This window comes from Dipodomys spectabilis, unplaced genomic scaffold (assembly GCF_019054845.1).
Source record: "Dipodomys spectabilis isolate Male_0828 unplaced genomic scaffold, ASM1905484v1 ptg000085l, whole genome shotgun sequence".
In the NCBI taxonomy this organism is placed as follows: domain Eukaryota; kingdom Metazoa; phylum Chordata; class Mammalia; order Rodentia; family Heteromyidae; genus Dipodomys; species Dipodomys spectabilis.
In genome coordinates this window covers 313,691-333,875 of record NW_024870762.1, presented here as the reverse complement: position 1 = coordinate 333,875, position 20,185 = coordinate 313,691, and the positions used below count along the sequence as shown (strand labels likewise).

At 46.8% G+C, this 20,185-nt stretch overlaps 1 protein-coding gene across 1 annotated transcript in view; it reads right to left on the bottom strand.

Moving 5' to 3' along the window:
• Positions 1-15,733, bottom strand: part of LOC122111138 (kinesin-like protein KIF6) — a 114,901-nt gene extending 99,168 nt beyond the window's left edge. The window contains exon 1 of the mRNA XM_042683873.1: positions 15,688-15,733. The gene's annotated coding sequence lies outside the window, so the exon portion shown is untranslated. The remainder of the gene's footprint in view (positions 1-15,687) is intronic.
• Between the last annotated feature and the right edge of the window lie 4,452 nt (positions 15,734-20,185).

The following is a 20,185-nucleotide window of genomic DNA, read 5'->3' as shown; positions in this document are numbered from 1 at the left end:
TAGATGACCATAGCCAGGAGGGGAGAGATGGCTTGCTGGGGGTGCCCACACGTATAGACGCCTAACGGATGAAGGGCAGCTGTCATGAACAAAAAAAAGGTAGTGGCGGGAGACAGGGAACAGGACAAGAACAGACAAAAGCATGAGAAATGACAAAATAAAGTCAGGAGCCAGTGGCTCACGTAGATAATCCTAGCTCCTGCAGAGGCTGAGATCTGAGGATCGTGGTTCGAAGCCATCCTGGGCAGCATAGTCAGAGAGGGGAGGAGGGGGCTCTTATTTCTAATAAACTACTCAGAAAAAGCCAGAAGTGGTGCTGTGGCTCAAGTGGGAGAGTGCTAGCCATGAGCAAAAAGCTCAGGGACAGTTCTGGGTGAGTTCAAACTCTAGGACCAGAAAAAAAAAAAAGAAATGGCAAAATAGTGCCCACAGCTGGAGAGGGGATGGACGGGATAGGCCTGGCCAGAGCGGGGGGGGGGGGGGGGGGGGGGGGGAGGGGTTCTATGTGTGCCCGAGTGTAGCATTGGACATATCTAGTTACTGACTAGTAACAGAGACCTGGCACTTGAACTTTCTCTGTTAATTCTTTCTATAAATAGTTCCTTTCTCAGGAAACAACAACAACAAAAACGCTTCCAAAATCCCACGGAGCACGCCATCTGTCTGTTTCCTCTGGGAGTAAAATATTTGGATTAAGATTATGAGCAAACACCTCCTCCTCTCCCTCTTGGGCCTTAGCATGAAGGTCACAGCTCTGTGACCTTGCAAAAGCCAAGACCTGTGACCAGTAACTTGCAAAAGCAATCCCTCCAGCCTTCCAAACAGGAGGGGATGGTTCTAGTGGCGGCTCCTGCTAACCAACTTGGTATAAAGAATCAGAACTAAAAGGGAGTCATGTCTCTCCAGAGGGAGTCAGGAGTCAGTGGTGGTTAGACATTGTTTTAGACTAGATTCTTGTCTTTTTATCCTATGATTTAAAAAAATTGTTCAATAGGATTTTAATTAAACAGAGTTTAAAATTAATTAATTTTAATTAAACAGAGTTTAATTGTATATTTGCTTTGTGATATGGTCGCCTGTAATGAAGAGAGCTATCTCCAGGCTTTCTGGGAGTTGTCAGTTAACTTTTCAGGTCTTGTAGGATCTGTAGTCCCCTGGGCCAGTGACCTGTAGCTCATGGGAATGTGACCACAGCTTGGGGTGTGTGAGCAGCCCTGGTTGCAGAAGGCTGAGGCTCATCTTGGTACCACCAAGCCGGCAGCGTGAGGTTCTAACCTCTCTCCACCAGTCTCCCTTCCCCACTACACGCTGGCTTGGGCTATGCGTCTACGTGTCTATGGACTGCCAGCTAGGTAGTTTTTCACCAAAATGGCGGCCACCCTGAACTTCAGGCACCTGATGCCCACTCAGACTCCCCCAGAGCCTTTTACTCAGAGGCCTTGCTTCTATTTCCTGTCCCTCTAACCTAGTGGAAAGGTCTTAGTGTGATCTGACCGATGGTGAAGATCTATAGGAATGCTGCCTTCTTGCCTTTGAAGTTTGCTCTCCTCATAGAAAGAAGTCACTAAAATATTCTACCAATATTTGAAACTATGTTATAGGATGCATATTAAATTCATGTGGATCAGGTGAGGTAAGAAAAACATTTCAATTCCAAGGACTGGGTTTCAAGCTACACTTGAAGGTTTTACAATTCATTCTGTTCACAAAGGCAGAAGGGCCTTCGCACATCTGGGTGGAACCTGGAGAGTTCAGAGAGCTCAGAGAGTTTCACAGAGTCAGTCGGGCAGGTGTTTGTTGGTTAGGAGGATTTCAAAAGAGGACTAGCTGGACATCATGAATGGGAACCAAACTGGGAACCGAAAAACTGGAGTTTAACACCGAAAGAGACCTCCTTCTTGTGTTTGATTTGTCGGGCTCACGTGCCGCTGTGGCCCAGCTGCGCCCCTCCCACTTTCCTCCCTCTGCCATCCCTGCCCTACTCAGGACTCGGCTCCATTTTGTCTCTCCTCTCCCCACTCCGCCTTTCATTTTTACCATTAAGCCTGTGCTGCATGGTCCCAAGTAGGAAAAGAAGACTTCCTGACTTCTCTCACTCTTTGTATGTACAGTCTGACGACCCTGGCAACAACGGACCCATCTCTGCGTGAGAAGGGAGGCGGGAGACGCAGCGACCTCATCTCTGCCGTACGCAGTGAAGGCCACCGGCCAGGGCTCCTCTGGGCCGCCAGCCAGCCTGAAGGCACTACCCAGCAGGCCGATCGCCAGGCCAATTTCCAGTAATTCCATGAAAACACATAATGACATCGGGCTGAGTGTGGGTTCAAATGACTTAGGTGGCTCTACAGGGATATAATGGAGTGACATTGACTGAGCACAGCAGTTTTCAAAAGGCAGCACCTCACACAGTTGTCACGTGGGTGAAGAGCTTTCTGTCCTCCTAAATCTAACTGCCCGGCGCAGACCAGGCACTAGATAACTCACTGAGCGAACTTACAGAAATTCACAACGTAACACCTGCTATTTTCTGTGGCTGTCTATGAGGAAGAACACTACTGTAAGTTTTTATATGTATAGACAAAAACACACTTAGCAAATGTATATATTAATATTTTCGTGTTTTAAAGTAATATATGAAGAATAGGTTTTACTGCTTATAGATCACATATAAAATCAATTATAAATATAGTGTTTATTATATTTATATATTTGATTCTTATATGAAATGTATGCCCCTATAAACATAAATATTATGATTATGTGAACATATTTATATAAAAAATCAGAAAACAGATCATGTCTATCTACACTCTATTTGTACAAATGTATTATTTATCTGTATTTAAAATAAATAATTTAAATATAAACACACAGTACCAATAATATACTAATGGATATGACCTCATACCCACAATTAGCGGGTAAGTGGGAAGGAGTGGGAAGATCAGGATGGACTGCCAAAGAAAACAATGTTATCTGATAGATTTTCTTTTTATTGGTTATGGGGTTTGAACTCAGGGCCTTATGCTGGCTAGGCAGGCAATCTACCACTCGACCCATACCTTCATTCAAATTTGTCTTAGGAGATTATTTCAAGTATTCCTGGTGAAACTGAAGATCTCACCTTGCCAGTTGTGTGGACAGGTCAGCACACAGTCTCCATGAGACGGCAGGACAGTCTGAGTCCTCACAGTGGCTACACGTGGCAAACTTGGGGCTGCCTTATTGCCTAGCTGCCTGTGAGTGGATCCTGCTTCATCCTGGCCTCTGTAGTTTCCAGAGGGAACTCCCTATTGGAGGACAGCGGTACCAGACTTTCAGGGACCTGGGCGTCTCTGGGCGAAGGCAAGAACAGCAACCATTCGGACTGAAACCCATCCTCTTCCCTTCCACACTACATCTTGTCCTTCTCCCCACGGCTGGTGCTCCTGATCTCCAGGCGTCTGGAGAACATGCCATACTACAGAACTCCCGCCAAGTCTGTGTCCCCCCAAACTACTTGTGTTCCTCACAGCAGAGGAAGGAGCTGGCCTCAGGTAGAAAGATGGCTGTCCCCCAGGTTTGCTTCCTAAGGTGTTTCTTTCATTCATGCAAACGAAACTATCACTGATGGATACTTCAAGCCTGGGGAGAATAGGGGGTTCTGGGGCAGAGCATTTGTGGCCTTGCTGCTGGTTTTTACTGTTAAGGATTAGGAGAAGATGGAAAGGAGAGCGTCATGATGAGACACCCAACACTGCTCACAGCAGGGACCAGAGGACCTGCAATGCTGGCGAATCACACTCAGGGATGGGGATTCCTCCCCTCACCCTGCTACACCAGACGCCCCTGTGGCTTGATGTCACCTGCCTTGTGGGTGAAAAAAAAAAAAAAAGGTGTTTCCGACCCTGTGTCTATCTTGTGTCAGATGAAGCTCTTCCACAGCAATGGCTAATTGGACACGGAAGCAATGAGCCTGTGGATAATGAGGCCCTATGGGTTCGATTTGCTAATGGCAAGAACTGGTTATTTCACACTGCATATGTAATTAAGGTGGAGGGAGGTAATGAGTGGTGAAGTAATGAATGAAATTGAGTATGATACTCAATTAGGGTTTTACTTATGCTTGAGAAATGTAAAAGGAGCCTATCTGTTGTATATCCATGCTGACATTATCAGTTTAACAGAGCTCAGTGGGTTCAGAGAGAGAGAGAGAGCAACTAGAGAACACTGCTAGATCCTGTCTACTGCCATGTAGGATGTCACCAGGAGACTGCTGTGGGCCTGGGTGAGAGGAACCATAAAGAAGCCACGTTGGGCAGAGCGTGACTTTCCCATTATCTCCTGTACTGTGAATGCTGCCCTGGCCCGTGCATGTCTGCAGGACACAGTGGATGGAAGACACTCACTGAGAACAAAAAGGACTGGAGACATGCTGTGTGCATAGAAGCCACCAGACGCAAAGAAGTAGTCACAACTAGAATGTAACACATGAACCAGCAGAAGTGCTATCCCAGGAAGTATGGCAGGACACTGGTTATGTCAGTGCACATTGTGAAAACTAGAGCAATGGCAAGACGTGGTAAGATGAAAAGTGTGTGTGTGTGTGTGTGTGTGTGTGTGTGTGTGTGCATGCTCATGTGCTGTGTGCACTCTGTGAGTGTCCCTGGTATATCTGCATAGCTACTTTAAGATGATTTATTCACTCTTTCATCTGCTAAGTGTTGTGCATTGCCAGCTAACACTCAAAGAGGCTCAAGTGCTCTTTTTCATGTCATATCGGTGGATTATTAAATATGGAGGTGACATATTTCATTGAGAGTTTTACTGTAATGTGTGTGTGTGGGAATAACTGAACAACGCAGGACTTGAAATATGAAGTAGTATACTACAGTCTTGTAAAAAGGACATGCCAAGTGTTAGCTTATGCTACTAGCATAAATTTCTATGAGACATAAAAGGAAAGGGCGCCAAGCAGACACACCAGGTCCAGGCGGGGTATAGGCATCCATGAGATCGCTCACTGGCAATGAGCTCTGAAGGGAGAGAAACGTGTTCTGACGCTTCTTGGAAGATTATTGTCTAACACCCATAAACTCTTGAGGCCACATGTGTGCTACGAATGTCACTCAAATGATTCAAATGGCAAATGTTGAGTTTCTAGAGAAATAAAAACTCCTACAAAGAGATGTGTAAGCATCTCACTAGTACAAAAGTCAAATCCCTCCCCCCCCCCCCCAAATTCAAGGTAGCCACAAGTTGGTTTTCATCAAGGTCAAGGGTATGTCTCAGAGTTATACATAAGTATCTTTGGGTTGTATCTGTTAACGTCATGCCCTGAGCTCAGATCTGGAAGCAAGAAAGTCTGGCAGCCTGGAGAAGTTCATAAGTACCTATTCTGACTGTTTGGTTGGTCAAGTTAGAGCAGAGGTTATTTCAGTGGAATAAAATAATATAAATAATACTTAGGTTTAAGTTGTCTGTTTTAGGAAAGCCTTTCAGTGGAATGGGCCATATTCCCAATGGGGAACTCAGTTATAAAACTTCCCAGAGTAACTACACACAAATGCCAGGGATCCTGGGAGCATGTTCAGAACAAGCTACGAAGTTCATCATGCTACAGTTTGAGCTGGTACATGCTCAAACTAAGACTGGCTAGCTTAGGTACTGCTTCCTTTAGGTTAGTGATTATTGGGTGCTAATCTTCAGATGATAAATTGGAAGAATAAATAGAGTACGGAGAGAATTCTCCATGTAGCTAACAACACTCATTGATAATATTGCATGGTATGCTTTCCCAAGCAGTGTTCTACAGAGCACACCATCCTGTGAAATGTGGTCAGGATTATAAGGCCAAAGTCTGGGAAATGCTAGTCATGATAACATTATCCCTCCTTGGTTCAGAAAAATTGCCCACAAGCTGGGTGCCTGTGGCTCACGCCTGTAATCCTAGCTACTCAGGAGGCTGACATCTGAGGATCGTGGTTCAAAGCCAGCCCGGGCAGGAAAGTCTGTGAGACTCTTATCTCCAACTACTAGAAAACTGGAAGTGGTACTGTGGCTCAAGTGGTAGAGTGCTTGCCTTGAGGTGAAGAGCTGAGGGACAGTGCCCAGGCCCAGAGTTCAAGCCCCATGACAGACAAAAACAAAAACAAAAAACTGCCCACAAGAAGGTAGCGCAAAGATCAGGGGCAGGCACATGAAACAGGGCTGTCAGATAAAACAAGGGGTCCCCAGTTCAGATACTGACAATCTGTGATATCTATCTATCTATCTATCTATCTATCTATCTATCTATCTATCTATCTATCTATCTATCTATCTGCACACACACACACACACACACCTATGTATATGTTCACTAGACATTGCATGGGCTCTAGTAAAAATTTAACAGACTGCTGTCTATTCTCACTTGGTAAGTTTGGAGGCCCTGTCAAAGACACGGCCTGCCGGGTTCAAGTGGCGCTTAGCCCCTCCCACCCTCAAATGTCCTGCCTATCAAAAGTATGAGGTGGAACAACTAAAAGCAAAGCCAGTCACAGATGTACCGAAGCCTGGCTTCACGGGCGGTAACCTCACTGGCAATCAGAGGAGGAAGGAGGGACAGAGACAGGCCCCAAATGCAAGGAGTCGTGCGCTCAGCTTCTGAGCGGAGCTTTCTGGCTGAGGAAAGCGGACGGGCAGATCAAGAGGACACACTGGCTTTGCAAAAAGAGCCCAAGGCCCTCGTTGAAACCAAACCTCCCCTGTGCACGGAGGACGGAGGCCTTCTTCTCACCGCCACTTCCACTCTCACACACGCTAGCCATAGTAAGTGTCAGGAACACAATCGAGAAGGAAGGCCAGCTAGGCCTACCTGTCCTGAGGGCGGAATGATGAATTCTGATTTAGGTTCTTAGAGCAATTGACAGATGCTTTATAAACATCATGTCTTACACTACAAAATAAAGGCAGGATCCACTTATCAGTCTCTAAAATACATCCATTCTCCTCTGAGCACCCTGACAGAAACCATTTTCATCTTTGTTGGTAAAACCCCCAGACTTTCACAGCTGATGAAAGAAGAACCGAAGGAATTCTCCAGCATACAGGCAGAAGGCAGGTGCGCTGTTTGGTGTAATTACTGTCTCTCATCTCGGGACGAGTTCTGTTCAGATTATAGCCAGAGGAAAGTCGCAGAGAGGACACAGTCAGAGGTGAGGATGAAACGTCTTCAGCTCTATAGTTGACTCAAATCAAACAGGAAAGAAAGACTAGGTGCTGGTGGCTCACAGCGGTAACTCTTAGGTACTCAGGAGGTTGGGATCTGAGGATTGTGGTGGGAAGCCAGCCTGGGCAGGAAACTCGCTAATAAATGACCAAAAAAACAGAAGTGGATCTGTGGCTCCAGTGGTAAGCACTTGCCTTAAGGAAAAAAAAAAAAAAAGCTCATGGACGGCACCCAGGCCCTCCCTGAGTATGTACGTACGTACACACACACACACACACACACACACACACACACACACTCTACAGAGGGAAGGAAGCATTTCCTTGATGCTCCTTGATTTCCTGTTTTAGTTTTCTGCTTCCTCTAGAGGGTGCTCTTAGGAGGCACCTCAACAGTGAAGAGATATTTAGGGGCCTACAATTTAGGAAACACAACACCAGTCTTATAAACAACCGACTCTGGAAATGACCCATATCTACGAAGCCACAAAACTACTGTCACCAATACACAAATGGCCCAGAGTCAGAGCTTCGTTCTGCAGAGAGCTGCAGTAGCTGCCATGGCCAAATGCTGCCAGAGAGAGAGAGGAGAGAGAGAGACAGAGAGAGACAGAGAGTGACAGAGAGAGAGAGAGAGGGAGAGAGAGAGAGAAATATTCCCTATGCCTTCCCAGAACTTTCTACTGCATGAGCTTGCTCCTAACTTCCATGGGATCCTGTGAGTTCATTGGGTATGGAACATTCTAGAAGCCAGCTGACCTTTCCTTCCAACTCATCCACCACCTCATCTAGGAGGAGTTTATTTCAAAGGGAATTCTCAGAAGGGTATCATTAAAGGAAAAAAAAAGAAAAAAAGAAAAAGAGGAAGAGACAGAATTTGCTCCACTCTACCAGGCCTTGTAGCCTCAAGGATAATCAGTCTTGCCATGACTTTTAGCCCTGTCATCTTTGGCCACCCACAAAATGTAAGCCCCCTCCAGGGAGCTGTCATCTCGCATCTTCCCCGCTTCCTCATCACACCCACCCCTTCCTTCCATTACGGGCCTCTCTTGGAGGCCGCCCTGCCCCGTTCTCCGGAGTCCTCCTGCCAGCATCCCCTCTCCTGCATGCTCACCATTTTCAAGGTCTTCCCTTTCAGCCTCCTCCTGCTGAAATCAGACACTGCCTTCTCTGGAGCCCTATCATGTAGAGACGTTCATCTGCTACACTCTAAATACCAAACAAGCCAGAGGACAGTGTTGGCTTCCTTTTGGTTCCCTGGCTACTACTTCAAAAGAATCATTTTTCCTTTCCTTTTTTTTTTTTTTTTAAAAACACCAAGCCAAAAGCTTCTCCTCTGAGGCGCGTACCCGCTGGCCTCGTAGCCCGCTCGGTCCAAGGATGCGGCTTACGATTGCTGGGTAGATATTGGTTTAATGAGTAAGCAAACACCCCGGCTGCTCTAAGCAACTCGGTCTCCTGGCTCACGGCTTTTCTTTCCACCCATTTCCTGCCAATGGCTTCAATGTCTTCAACACCCACAAAGGAAATTCATTTAGCAACTCTGGCCTCCAAATTCCTTAGCCTCCACGGGTCCGTGTGGCCATGTCTGTCTTCACCTCTAACTCGTCCATCTGGCACAGTGGCCGTGGCCTCCTCTGCAGGGCTGTTGTGCCACAGGTCACTGATCGCTTCCAAGCCCAACACGCTTTTGCAGTTCTAACCTTCACGGTCGCTCTGCAGCGTCCGCTTCTGTTGACCACACCTGTGGAGAAGGGCGGCCTCACCCTCTCCCTGGTCCCTCTTGCTCTAACCATTCTCCCTGCGCTGGTTCTTTAGCCTTGGTCTACTCCCGCTTGTCACGACTGGAATCAGCAGACCACCTCGCCCTCTGCTCCCTCTCCCTTGTCTCTTCCTGCCACCTCATCTCCTTGGACCTCCTTATCCACCCCCATGGCTACAGGCCAATGGACGATACAGCAGTATTTTTGCCAGCACTCCATCGCTGAGCCATAACCAGCTTAATGTAACCATTTTAGGCTGGCTAGTTTTGAGTTAGATCCTTGAATCCCACCCACCCATCTACTGGGACTGTGATCCATCTATTTTACACATCTCGTTCCTAGGATAACAGGCTCATTGCATCTAGCTTTCCTCTCTTTGAATGGGGTCTCATTGATGCCATGGCCTGAGGCTGGCCTGCATACTCCTGGTCCCAGCCTGCCGCCACACTTAGAATGATAGTGTGTATCTCTATACCCAGTGATGGGAAGAAGGGGGCCTCACAGACTTTCCTTACTTTAATCGGTTCTCTTAGCTACATGGGCAAATACTCATCACATCCACTCAGTCCATGGCCGATGGGGTGCAGGCTCTCTTGGTTTCTTAGCTTGGCTGTTCATAGAGCGTCTCGTCTCTCCTACCTCCAGTTTTCAATTCATTCTGTGCATTGCTACCACTAATCTCCAAGAAACAGACATCTGACTGTGTTCATTTCTGTTAAACAGTCCTAATGACTGCCAAGAAAACAAAGTTGTAAATTCGGAGGCACTTTTTTTTCTTTTTACAGCTTTTTATGAGCTGGTCCATCAACTCCTAGAATGCAGTCAAACCAGATGCTTGTGGTATCACCAACCTGCTGGCTTCCCACACCACTACCTTTCCATTCTGAGAAACTTCCTGGGTCTCATTCACTTCATAATCTCTGACACTTCACACAATGCCTGGTGTATAGCTTCCGCTCAAAGGATTTTAATTAAATGCATCAATGGGAGAACTGATCCCACAGCTGCGGCCAGTCTTGCTGCTTCCCACAGCTCCTGCGGATGCATGTCCCATTGCTGCCATCTTCTCTGGAGCAGCATAGCACTTGCTACTTCGACAGACTGAATGCTTTGTTCTGGGAGCTCACAAGTAAATCGCCGTGGGCAGCTGGTCTTCCAGGACCCTTTGGTCAGAGTCTTCTACCAGACCTGAGCACAGGTCTTCTCCCTGGCAGTTTTTGGAAGGGGTTTGGAGGTACAGCACTCTTCCTGTTGGAAAAATTCATTTGCTTGAGCAGGTACACCTATTGTGCTTCGTGAACATGACTGACTATAAACACAGACTTTCACCCCAAACTCCAGGGCCAGTGGGGAAAAGATGGACCCCTAACTCCTTCCAGACCAGGTGGAGAGAGGAGGTTGATCTGTATTCCACCTACTTCTCTTGGTGATTCTAGACAAATATTCACTCATGTTGATGAAAGTAAACAAGAAACCATCACAATGCCAGCCGCTGTTTGCTGCTTCCCGCCTCGTCCCGTCTGGCTGCATCCTCCTCTGCCTTCTCTCCATCAGTGCCATTAGTGGGCCTCCATTCCAGCTTGATATCCCCAGCTCATCGACTTCCACCAGCTTACAATCTGTGCTTCCTCTTCCAATCACACCTTCTTTTCCTCAGAGTCTGGAACTGGTGACTGGCTCCACAGTATTTCTGAGAAAGTTCAAATGATTTAGGCCATTTTCTTGCTTTCCTCACACCATCTATTTATCTCCCTCACTAGATAAAAAAAATGCCAGCAGTGGTATAGATGGTGATTTCCAAAACAGACGGGTGGGTAGGAAGGTCGGTTGATCGGCATGCATGCAGGTAGACTGGCAGGTAGATGTGTAGGTAGGTGGGTAGGTAGATGGACAGATGGACTGAGGAGTAAATGACTAGACTGAAAGGTGAGTAAGTAGACAGACACACAGATAGGACAGAGGTGTGCTAATGGTGTCTGCTGAATGTGATCAAATGTTATAGTCTGCCTAGGCCCTAACTGCAGGGCTCCCCCGTGAGACGGCCATACATTCTATTCCATTTTCTAGTGTTCAGCATTGAGCAGGGAACAGAAGGAAGGCTGTTGTGGGGAGATGCTTTCAGGAGTGGTCAGACAGACTCTTTTTCCATTAGCAACGGCCCTAGGGAGGACTACTAGAAACTCATGATACCTCCATTTGACAGGAAACCTTCCCAAACAAGATTACTATTATTATTGTCTTTGTATTTGCTTTAGTTTACCGAAGCTCCTCCTAGATAAAACACTGCAGTCACGGAAGTCTAACGGCCCCTAGAATCTTCAACATCGTGATCAACTGTCCCATTACCTGTTGCTTAGCAGCACTGACTCATCATCCATAATTTCCATCCCTATTCATAGTTCCACGGAAAAAAAAAAAAAAAGCACAGCCAACCCCCTCGTGGATCCCTTCCCCAAATGGCTAAGTCATTGTCAGTCCATTTGTGAACCGACTCCTATTCAAAGTTTTTGCTAGAAACAGATCCAGTGACAGCTAAAACAACTTCCAAACCCTCTCAAATGGAAGGCTCTCCTCCAAAGCTTTTACCTCATTTAGACTTGGACTTTACAAATAATTTCCATTATTTTTCTAGCAATTTTCAATTCAAGCTGACTTATTCTCCAAATAAAACTATACTCTGTCTCAATAGCAGTGTCAAAGGAGGAGAGGGGTTACTGAAAGAGCTGACTCTACTTACAAGGGAGACAAGGGCTTAGGAGAGGCCTGGGGAAGAAGAATTCTGAGATGGGAGATGGTCTGAGTGAGAAGAAATAGGAATAAATGGAAATAGGAAAGGTCTGTGACATAGCAAGGGCTGGGAAGCGATGAGGGCACATTGTTAAAGAACATTGACGTGTCTTTGGGAAATACCAGGCCAAAGAAAGCTCCTTCCACCGTGAGCCACAGCTTGTGACGTGCTGACTGTGAGCAGCAGGACTCAGTAGTGCTGGGGTAGAGAGGGTGCTAGCAAGCCTCACCCAGCACCAGGGTGATGAGCCAGCTCCCATAAGGAGACAGACCCACAGCCTAACAGCCAGGCAGATTGAGCCAATCAGCCTTTTATGTGATAGGAAGTAGACTCGGAGTCCTAGAGAGAAGGGCTTGTTTTTGTTCTACGAAGCGCTCCTTCTGGAACGAGGGTCTTCCCATCCACCGTCAGACGTGTTGTTCAGAGAATTTCCTGATGGCCGGCTCTTAGACAGACAGGGTGCGTGAGAGAGAAATGTGTCTAGGTTTTATTGCTGGCTTTGTCGAGGGAGCTTCTAGTTTCTTTGGCTGGCCTGGGAGAGGAAGAGAGACGAGAGACAGGAGGGAGCGGGAGGAGGTCAGGAACAGAGCTGGCTGAGGCTCTTTGCACAGCCTTCGGGGCCATGTGCTTTGAGGTATGGTGCCATTTTCTGGGCTCCCACAGCAGTGATGCCCGTGCTGGTGTGGTGTTCCCGGGGCCGCGGGGGCCAGTCCTTGGGGCAGCAGGGAAGGAACACGCTGTTCTCAGCAATGTGCAGAGCCTGACTGGCCGCTCAGACCTCGTCCTTACCCATTCCCCCAGGTCCCGTGAGCCACCAAGACCCATCTACTCAGCCTCCCGAGGGCTGCGGATGTCCCTGCCTCTTCCATTCTGTGACCTGCGTGATGCCCTGGCTGTGAGGTCTCAGTGATCTCTGTTGATCTGCTCTCTACATGCCTAGCACCCAGGCGCTCACTCCCCAGACGCCAGCCAGGCCTGGTCCCCTTGCATCCTAAAACCCCCTTTCTCCACAAGGGCCCCCGGAAGCTGCTCAAGAAGTTGGTGTTGAACCCCAAGATAAGGACTCAAATGTTTTTTCTTTCTTGCGATTGTTTCCAACATATTTATAAGATGATTTCTTTGTTGCTTTGTATGTCCCTTCCCCACGGTTTAACCCCTGCTTTCACTGTATTTGATGTTGGTATAATTTGTGGAGGGGAAGGGAAAAAACGAATTGTTTAAATAGGGACACAGGTGGACCCATCGCAACAATGAGATGTACAAGACGTTATGTTGAAAAATGAACTTTACAACTTTGACGGGGGTGGGGGGTGGGGGGGGGAATGGGAGGGCAGGGATAGTAAGGGGAAACAAAGGAGGAGGCAACAATGCTTGGCAAGAAATGTACTCATTACCTTGTTCATGTAATTGTAATCCCTCTGTACAGTATTTTAACAATAAAAAAATCTTATTAATTAAAAAAAAAGAAGTTGGTATCCTCAGCTTGTGACAATCCTTCCTGCCACACTTTACCATCACTCATCTTTTGGGATCTTTTTGATCTTCACTGAGGTAGAGATCCTGGCAAGTACTATATAAGTATTCAGTACTATAGAAGTACTCAATAGAGTATTATACGCAGTACTATAGAGGTACTTGGTCCTATAGAGGTACTCAGTAGTATACATATGATCAGTGCTATAGAGGTACCGGTACATACTCAATAGAGTACTATCCTCAGTACTACAGAGGTACTCATAGAGTACTATACTTATTACTATAGAGATACTCAGTACTAGAGGTACTTGGTGCTCTAGAGGTGCTTGCCACTATAGATACTCAGTACTATGAAGTTACTCAGTACTATAGAGGTACTCAGTACTACAGAGGTACTCAGTGCTATTGAGGTATTTGGTACTATAGAAGTACCCAGTACTATGGAAAGAATAGAGTACAATACATAGTACTATGGAAGTAGTCAGTACTACAGAGGTACTTAATAGAGTACTATACTCTGTACTATAGAGGTACTAGAGTACTATACTCAGTACAAGAGAAATAATCATCAGTGGCTCTTATCTCTGCGTATCTGTAAGTACTGAGAGGGCACAGGAGTATATGACATAATTCAAACAGAGAACTCAGCATGGTACCATATGTATACAAGGGCTATGTAAACTTTGACTGTAGTAATAATTAGCATTGGCTCACACTAAAGTATGTGCTCAATAAAGGGGAATGACTACACAGATGGAGAAACTAAAGAATTCACGAGTCCAGATGCCCCCAACCAGCTTTTACTCATAGCAGAATACAGCAAAGCTGTACAGAAGAGAGAAAGAGAGAGGGGGGAGGGGAGTGATACCTTTTTACAGTTTGTGGCCATCAAAATAAGCAGTACAGATTGCATTTTTTTCTTGTTTCCCCGGGACTACAAACCCATTCTACAGATGGGTAGAGGCACTAAACAAGGCAGAGAGTTAGAAGTTAGATATGCAGGGATGTGGTGTCACACATCAGAAAATCGCTCTCCATGCTTCTCAATGTCGTCTTTGTTAAGGGAAATGTGTGCTCCTTAATGAGTGCTGTACTCAGACACGATTTGCAAGCTGTATCCTGGAGAGAGCCAGGCCCGTCCATCCCAACACATGCTGGTACAAAAAAATGTCATCTGATGTGTCCCAGAGAGGGGACGCAGAACCTCTTCCTCCTGGCACTTCTCACAGCTCCCAGAGCCAGACATTGCCATGTGACTGTATCAGGCCACACGTGTCTAGAATGTGGCAGCACACACAAACATGTGTGGGCCCTGACACACCTAGCGACACCCTGTGCATTCTGGTGATCTGACAAAGTATGTTTGCTAATTATGTGGCTGTTATGTCTGTGACAATACTTCAAAACGATCTGGCAGTAGACAGCTCGTGTGGATTTAGTAGCAGACACAGCACCACCACGTGAGCGGTGGGACACCTGACCTCGGTCTCCGCCCTGCGGGGCACAGCGAGTTCTTTCTTCCCTTATCCCTCCAATTAACTTTTCCTTATTACCCTGGACTCAGCTAGTTCCATCACTGAAAGGTGTGGGAACGCACAATTGCTTTTTCTCAGCTTAGTCATCTAATTGGGGAAAATGATTAGTAAAGAGATTTGATTTAAAAAAATGGCCAACAAGCATATCAGGAAAGTGCTCATCCTTGTACATTTAAAAGCAAGGGGGAGCCGTACTGAAATCCATCAGAGACGGTTAAGAATACTGGAGATCTAAAGAAAATGTGGTATATATACACAATGGAATTCTATGCCTCCATCAGAAAGAATGACATTGCCCCATTTGTTAGGAAATGGAAAAACTTGGAAAAAATTATATTAAGTGAAGTAAGCCAGGCCCAAAGAAACGTAGGTCCCATGGTTTCCCTTATTTGTAATATCTAGTATATGTATGAGTCAAGCGGAAAAGGTCAGATAATGTGATGTCAGGAAAATGAACCCTTAGATGTGTATTTTAATGTTTTTTTCTTTCATGCGTGTGTTTCTAACACATTTATAAGATTATCTCTTTGTTGCTTTGTATGTCCCTCCCCCACAGTATAACCCCTGCTTTCACTATATTTGATGTCAGTATAACTTGTGGAGGAGATGGGGAAAAACCAGTTGTTTAAGGATACAGGTGGACCTGTTGCAACAATGAGATGTACAAGTTGTCATGTCCAAAACGAGCTTTACAACGTTGGTGCGGGGGGGTGGGGGGGTGGGGGGGGGAAGGAGAAGGATTGGGATTGGGGGGGAGGGGGGAGGCTGGGAAGGGATGTGAAGGGTAAACAAAGGAGGAGGCTGCAATGCTTGGTAAGAAATGTACGCATTATCCTGCCCATGTAACTGTAACTCCTCTGTACAGTATGTTCACAAATAAAATAAAATTAAATTAAAAAAAAAAAAAAGAATACTGGAGATCTAGTCAACTGACCTGTTTTGTTGTGCAGCAGGCTGGATCTGTACCTGGAAGAGCTGAAGTCTGGGGCCTGGGTGGGAGCCAAGGACTGCAGCGTTTTCTGTCCTTCCTCCGCGCTCCCAGGTGGGAAGGCTGGGCTGTGGGGGAGTCTTGCTTCTCCTCTGTCCACGTTACCTAACTGGAGAGCATCTTGAGCCTTCTTCTTTTCCTTTTTGAGCATGTTGACCAGAATATCTGAAATCTGACTTAAGGATTTAGTAACTTAGGCTACATAATCAGGACCAAAGCACAACTGTTCTGGATGTGAGTAATTTTACCCATCACTTACGCACCTTCCTCTGTGGTAAAGTGGAGGATTGAAATGTCCTGAAGTCCTAGAGTCACTGGGGAATCATGAGAAGGATTTTATTCTATCATTATGGCACCATTATGTGAGAAAACTAGCCAACTAACAGGTCTTTAAAATATTCTGAGGTTTAACTTGTGTGTGTGTGTGTGTGTGTGTGTGTGTGTGTGTGTGTGTGTGTGTGTGTGTGTGTGTGTGTGTGTGTGTGTGTGTGTGTGTACATGCCTGTCTCAGGGCTTGAAGTCAGGGCCTGGTGATGTCCCTGAGAGTCTGTGTTCAAGGCTAAACTCTACCACATGAGCCATAGCTCCACTTTCAGATTTTTTGGGGGTAGTTGACTGGAGATAAGAGTCCACAGGCTTGCCAGGCACTGATGGCTCATGCCTGTAACCCTAGCTACTCAGGAGGCTGAGATCTGAGGATCACGGCAGCCCGGGCAAGAAAGTCCGAGAAACTCTTATCTCCAATAAACCACCACTCAAAAACTGGGAGTGGCGCTGTGGCTCAAGTGGTAGAGCGCTAGCCTTGAGCTGAAGAGCTGAGGGACAGCGCCCAGGCCCAGAGTTCAAGCCCCACAACCGACCCCCCCCCCCCCAAAAAAAAATAAAGAGTCCACAGGCTTTCCTGCCCGGGCTGGCTTCAAACTGTGATCTTCAGATCTCAGCCTCTTGAGTAGCTAGGATGACAGAGGTGAAGCTGCCAGTGCTTGGCAGGTTAAACATTTTTATAAAAGGGCTAAGAAAATACAATAACATGAACACGAAGCAGCAGTACACTGGAGCTCTGTCTTTACCTGTAAGTCTTTTATCTGAGAAGATCCGATCTTGCCTAATTACACCACTGTCCAGGAGGTGGGGGGAGGGGGTGACGGGGGGGGGGGAGGGGAGAAGGGGAGGTAGTTAAACCTGCCCAGGGGCACAGAGACCACATTAGTCCTGGGGACCACAGCACGGGCAGCACAGCCTTGTGCCCTGCACTGCTTACATGGCACACTCGGATGAGGGGTGAGATTTATTTTGTTTAAGATTCTACTATTTGGTCTCATCTAGACCAGAACAGAAGTCAATTACTAGCACAGGCACCTTCGGCCGATGGTGTTGATAGGCCAGGAACACGGATGATGGATGGTAAAACCAAACTAGTCTACCCCACCTTGAGTCATAAGGGGTTTCTGCCCTGTGGGATGGAAGGCAGGCTATCAATTCTTCCTAGAACCTCAGAACTCTTGACTGCGTATGTAGTAAGGTGAATTCAAGGTCTTCACCCTCCTTAGAAATGGCTTTGTGCAAACAGGAGTCCTAGGAAGTGTGGGGCTGGCGAGGGAGACAAGATGGCTGCCTGGGAAGGCAGGCGGGAGGGAAGGCAGGCAGATCACACCTGTTCTTGAGCAGATAACACAGGAATAACTGGGCAGAGCAGAAAGAGTCATCGGTAGGGAAGGTGGGAGCCTTCATGAACTGAAGCAAGGACTTAGGATTTTTTTTTGGTCAGTCCTAGGGCTTGAACTTAGGGCCTTGGTATAGTTCCTGAGCCTTGCTGTGCTCAAGGATAGCACTCTACTACTTGAGCCACAGTGCCACTTCTGCACTGTTTCTGAGTAGCTTGTTGGAGATCAGAGTCTCAAGGACTTTCCTGCCCTGAGTGGTCTTCAAAGTGTGATCCTCAGATCTCAGCCTCCTGAGCAGTGAGGATTACAGGCATGAGCCACTGGCACTGGGCTTTCGGATCTTATTGCAAGTGCAATGTGAAGACATGTCAAGATGAATCAGAGAAATGGCGTGTGTGGAGTCATAGTTCGTAAGGAGCACAAATCTGTCTTTGCTGCCTTTCTTCTTGTCTGTCTTCTCTCTTCTTCCCCTCCCATCCTCACTTAACGCAGGCCTTCCTGCCGTGCTCCGTGCTGTGTGTAGAATCACCGCTACATACTTCGTGAAGGTGTCTCTGAGTTTCATTCGGATGACTTTGGTTTCCAGTGTTTCCTTTGGGTTGCATTGCTGTCTTTCGTCAAGATCAAGTAGACTCATCTTCCTCTTCTCCTTCCCTCTGTGACAGTCTCGGCCTTCCAGGTTTTACAAAGGAAGATGGGAACACTGAGTAGTTGGAACTTGTCAGGGGCCGCTCTCAGTCACTGGTGACGATTCCACCGTAGCAGCAATCCTTCCTTCTCGGGAGTTCCCTTGTCTACACTGTGGTGCTCAGGCGCTGGCTCTGCTCAGCGCAGGGGTGTGGCAGGCCGGGTCTCAGGGGAGCAGACAGCCTTCCCGAGTGGCTGCAACAGCGAGGATCTCAATCTAAGTACTGATTCAGGCTCAGTCGCTCTCCCACTCTGACTCTCGGTACACCGCCATCTGCACCGTGACTCTCAGACGCAGGGAACTTTACTTGAATTATCCAGTCCATAAATGGCGAGACCCAGCTTCACCCTAGTGAAGACAGGGGAGGGTGCGTGTCTCTGTCTCACTCTCATTTTTAAACACATATCTATGACCAAGCTGGGGTTGGTCACATCTCACTCGGTCCCACCTCTGTGCACATTAACAAGCCGTGAGAGAGATCAAGATGTTGGTAGGAGGATTTAGGGAAGAAGACACTAGACTAGGATCAGGGCCGGGAAAAAAGAAGCAGAGTCCAGCCTGGGTCCAGGGCCAGGCCGGAGGTCCAGGCGGGGGCCATCCCTGCGGATGGATGGGGTAGGAGAGAGGAAAAGGAATGTGGGGCGACAGCACTCATGGGCAGCTGTCATGGATGAGGACTGGTACGTGGGTGTGACTCCAACTGAACCTCACGTTCCTGGCTGGACAACAAAGCAGCAGAGACCTGCGTGGAATCTGATGCCCAGGATCTGCTAGTGTTCAACTCAAACCAGAGACTGGAGTCCATCAGGTGGCTCGTGGAGTTTGTACTTGGTTTGTTTTTACCTCTTTAGTATGGGATCTCCATTGTGGAGACTATTTTTATACACGTTGTATATCAGTTGAGTGAAAGCATCTTTTTTTTTTTTTTTTTTGGTCGGTTGTGGGGCTTGAACTTAGGGCTTGGGCGCGGTCCCTGAGCCTCTTTGTGCTCAAGGCGAGCATTTTACCACTTGAGCCACAGCGCCACTTCTGGTTTTTGAGTGGTTAATTGGAGATTCAGAGTCCCACCAGGACTTTCCTACCCAGGCTGGCTTCAAAACACACACTCCCCAGATCTCAGCCCCCTGAGTAGCTAGGATTACAGGCATGAGCCACTGGCACTTGGCAAGCTAAAGTATCTTTTAATATATTTTTTTTTAATGACCAAAAAATCTGCTTATAAGAAATTAACCAAAATTGTGTGTATGTGTGTTTAAATGCTACCAGTGTCATGAATATGTTAAACCTTTAATAAGAACCTTTTATAATGGGATACAGACCTAAAGAAGTGTGCGGAGACTTGAGGTCTACCCAGGCCCAGGAGGCTTTTTCAGATGGGCCCGACTTTTCTGCAGCTGGAGCTACACCCGCTCCATATGCGGCCTCCACTTTTAGCACCCAAAATACACAGTCTTTTGGAGCCAAGAAGAATTCTGTCTTGAACACTTATCTAGGTTCACATCCAAATCTGGGAACATTTGTAAGTGGAACCCATAGAAGACTGGCACTGGCTTTTAAATTAAAAAAAAAAAAGTCACATTTAAATCAATCTCGGCTCTTTGTAAGCTAAATACCATTCACCCCTTTTTTTTTTTTTTCAGGCTACCCTTGGAGTTTTTCACCCACACACCAGCCACACATTCTGGGCTGTGGTTAGCCTAGTATCCGGTCAGCTAGCTAAAGATAACCTGGTAACTTATTGCCTCGTGACCGAAGCAGAGAAAGCCCCGTGGAGGAGTCAATTTTCTTTGTTGCTTTGTACGTCCCTCCCCCATGGTATAACCCATGTTTGCCACTGTATTTGGTGTTGGTATAATCTGGGGAGGGGAAGGGAAAAAAACCAAATTGTTTAAATAGGGATACAGATTGACCCATTGCAACAATGAGATGTACAAGATGCTATGTCGAAAAATGAACTTTACAATTTAGGCGGGGGTGGGGGGTGGGGTAGTGTAGTTGAGGAGGTGGGAGGGAAGGGATGGGAGGGGGAAAACATAGGAGGAGGCAACAATGCTGAATAAGAAATGTACTCATTACCTTGCTCATGTAACTG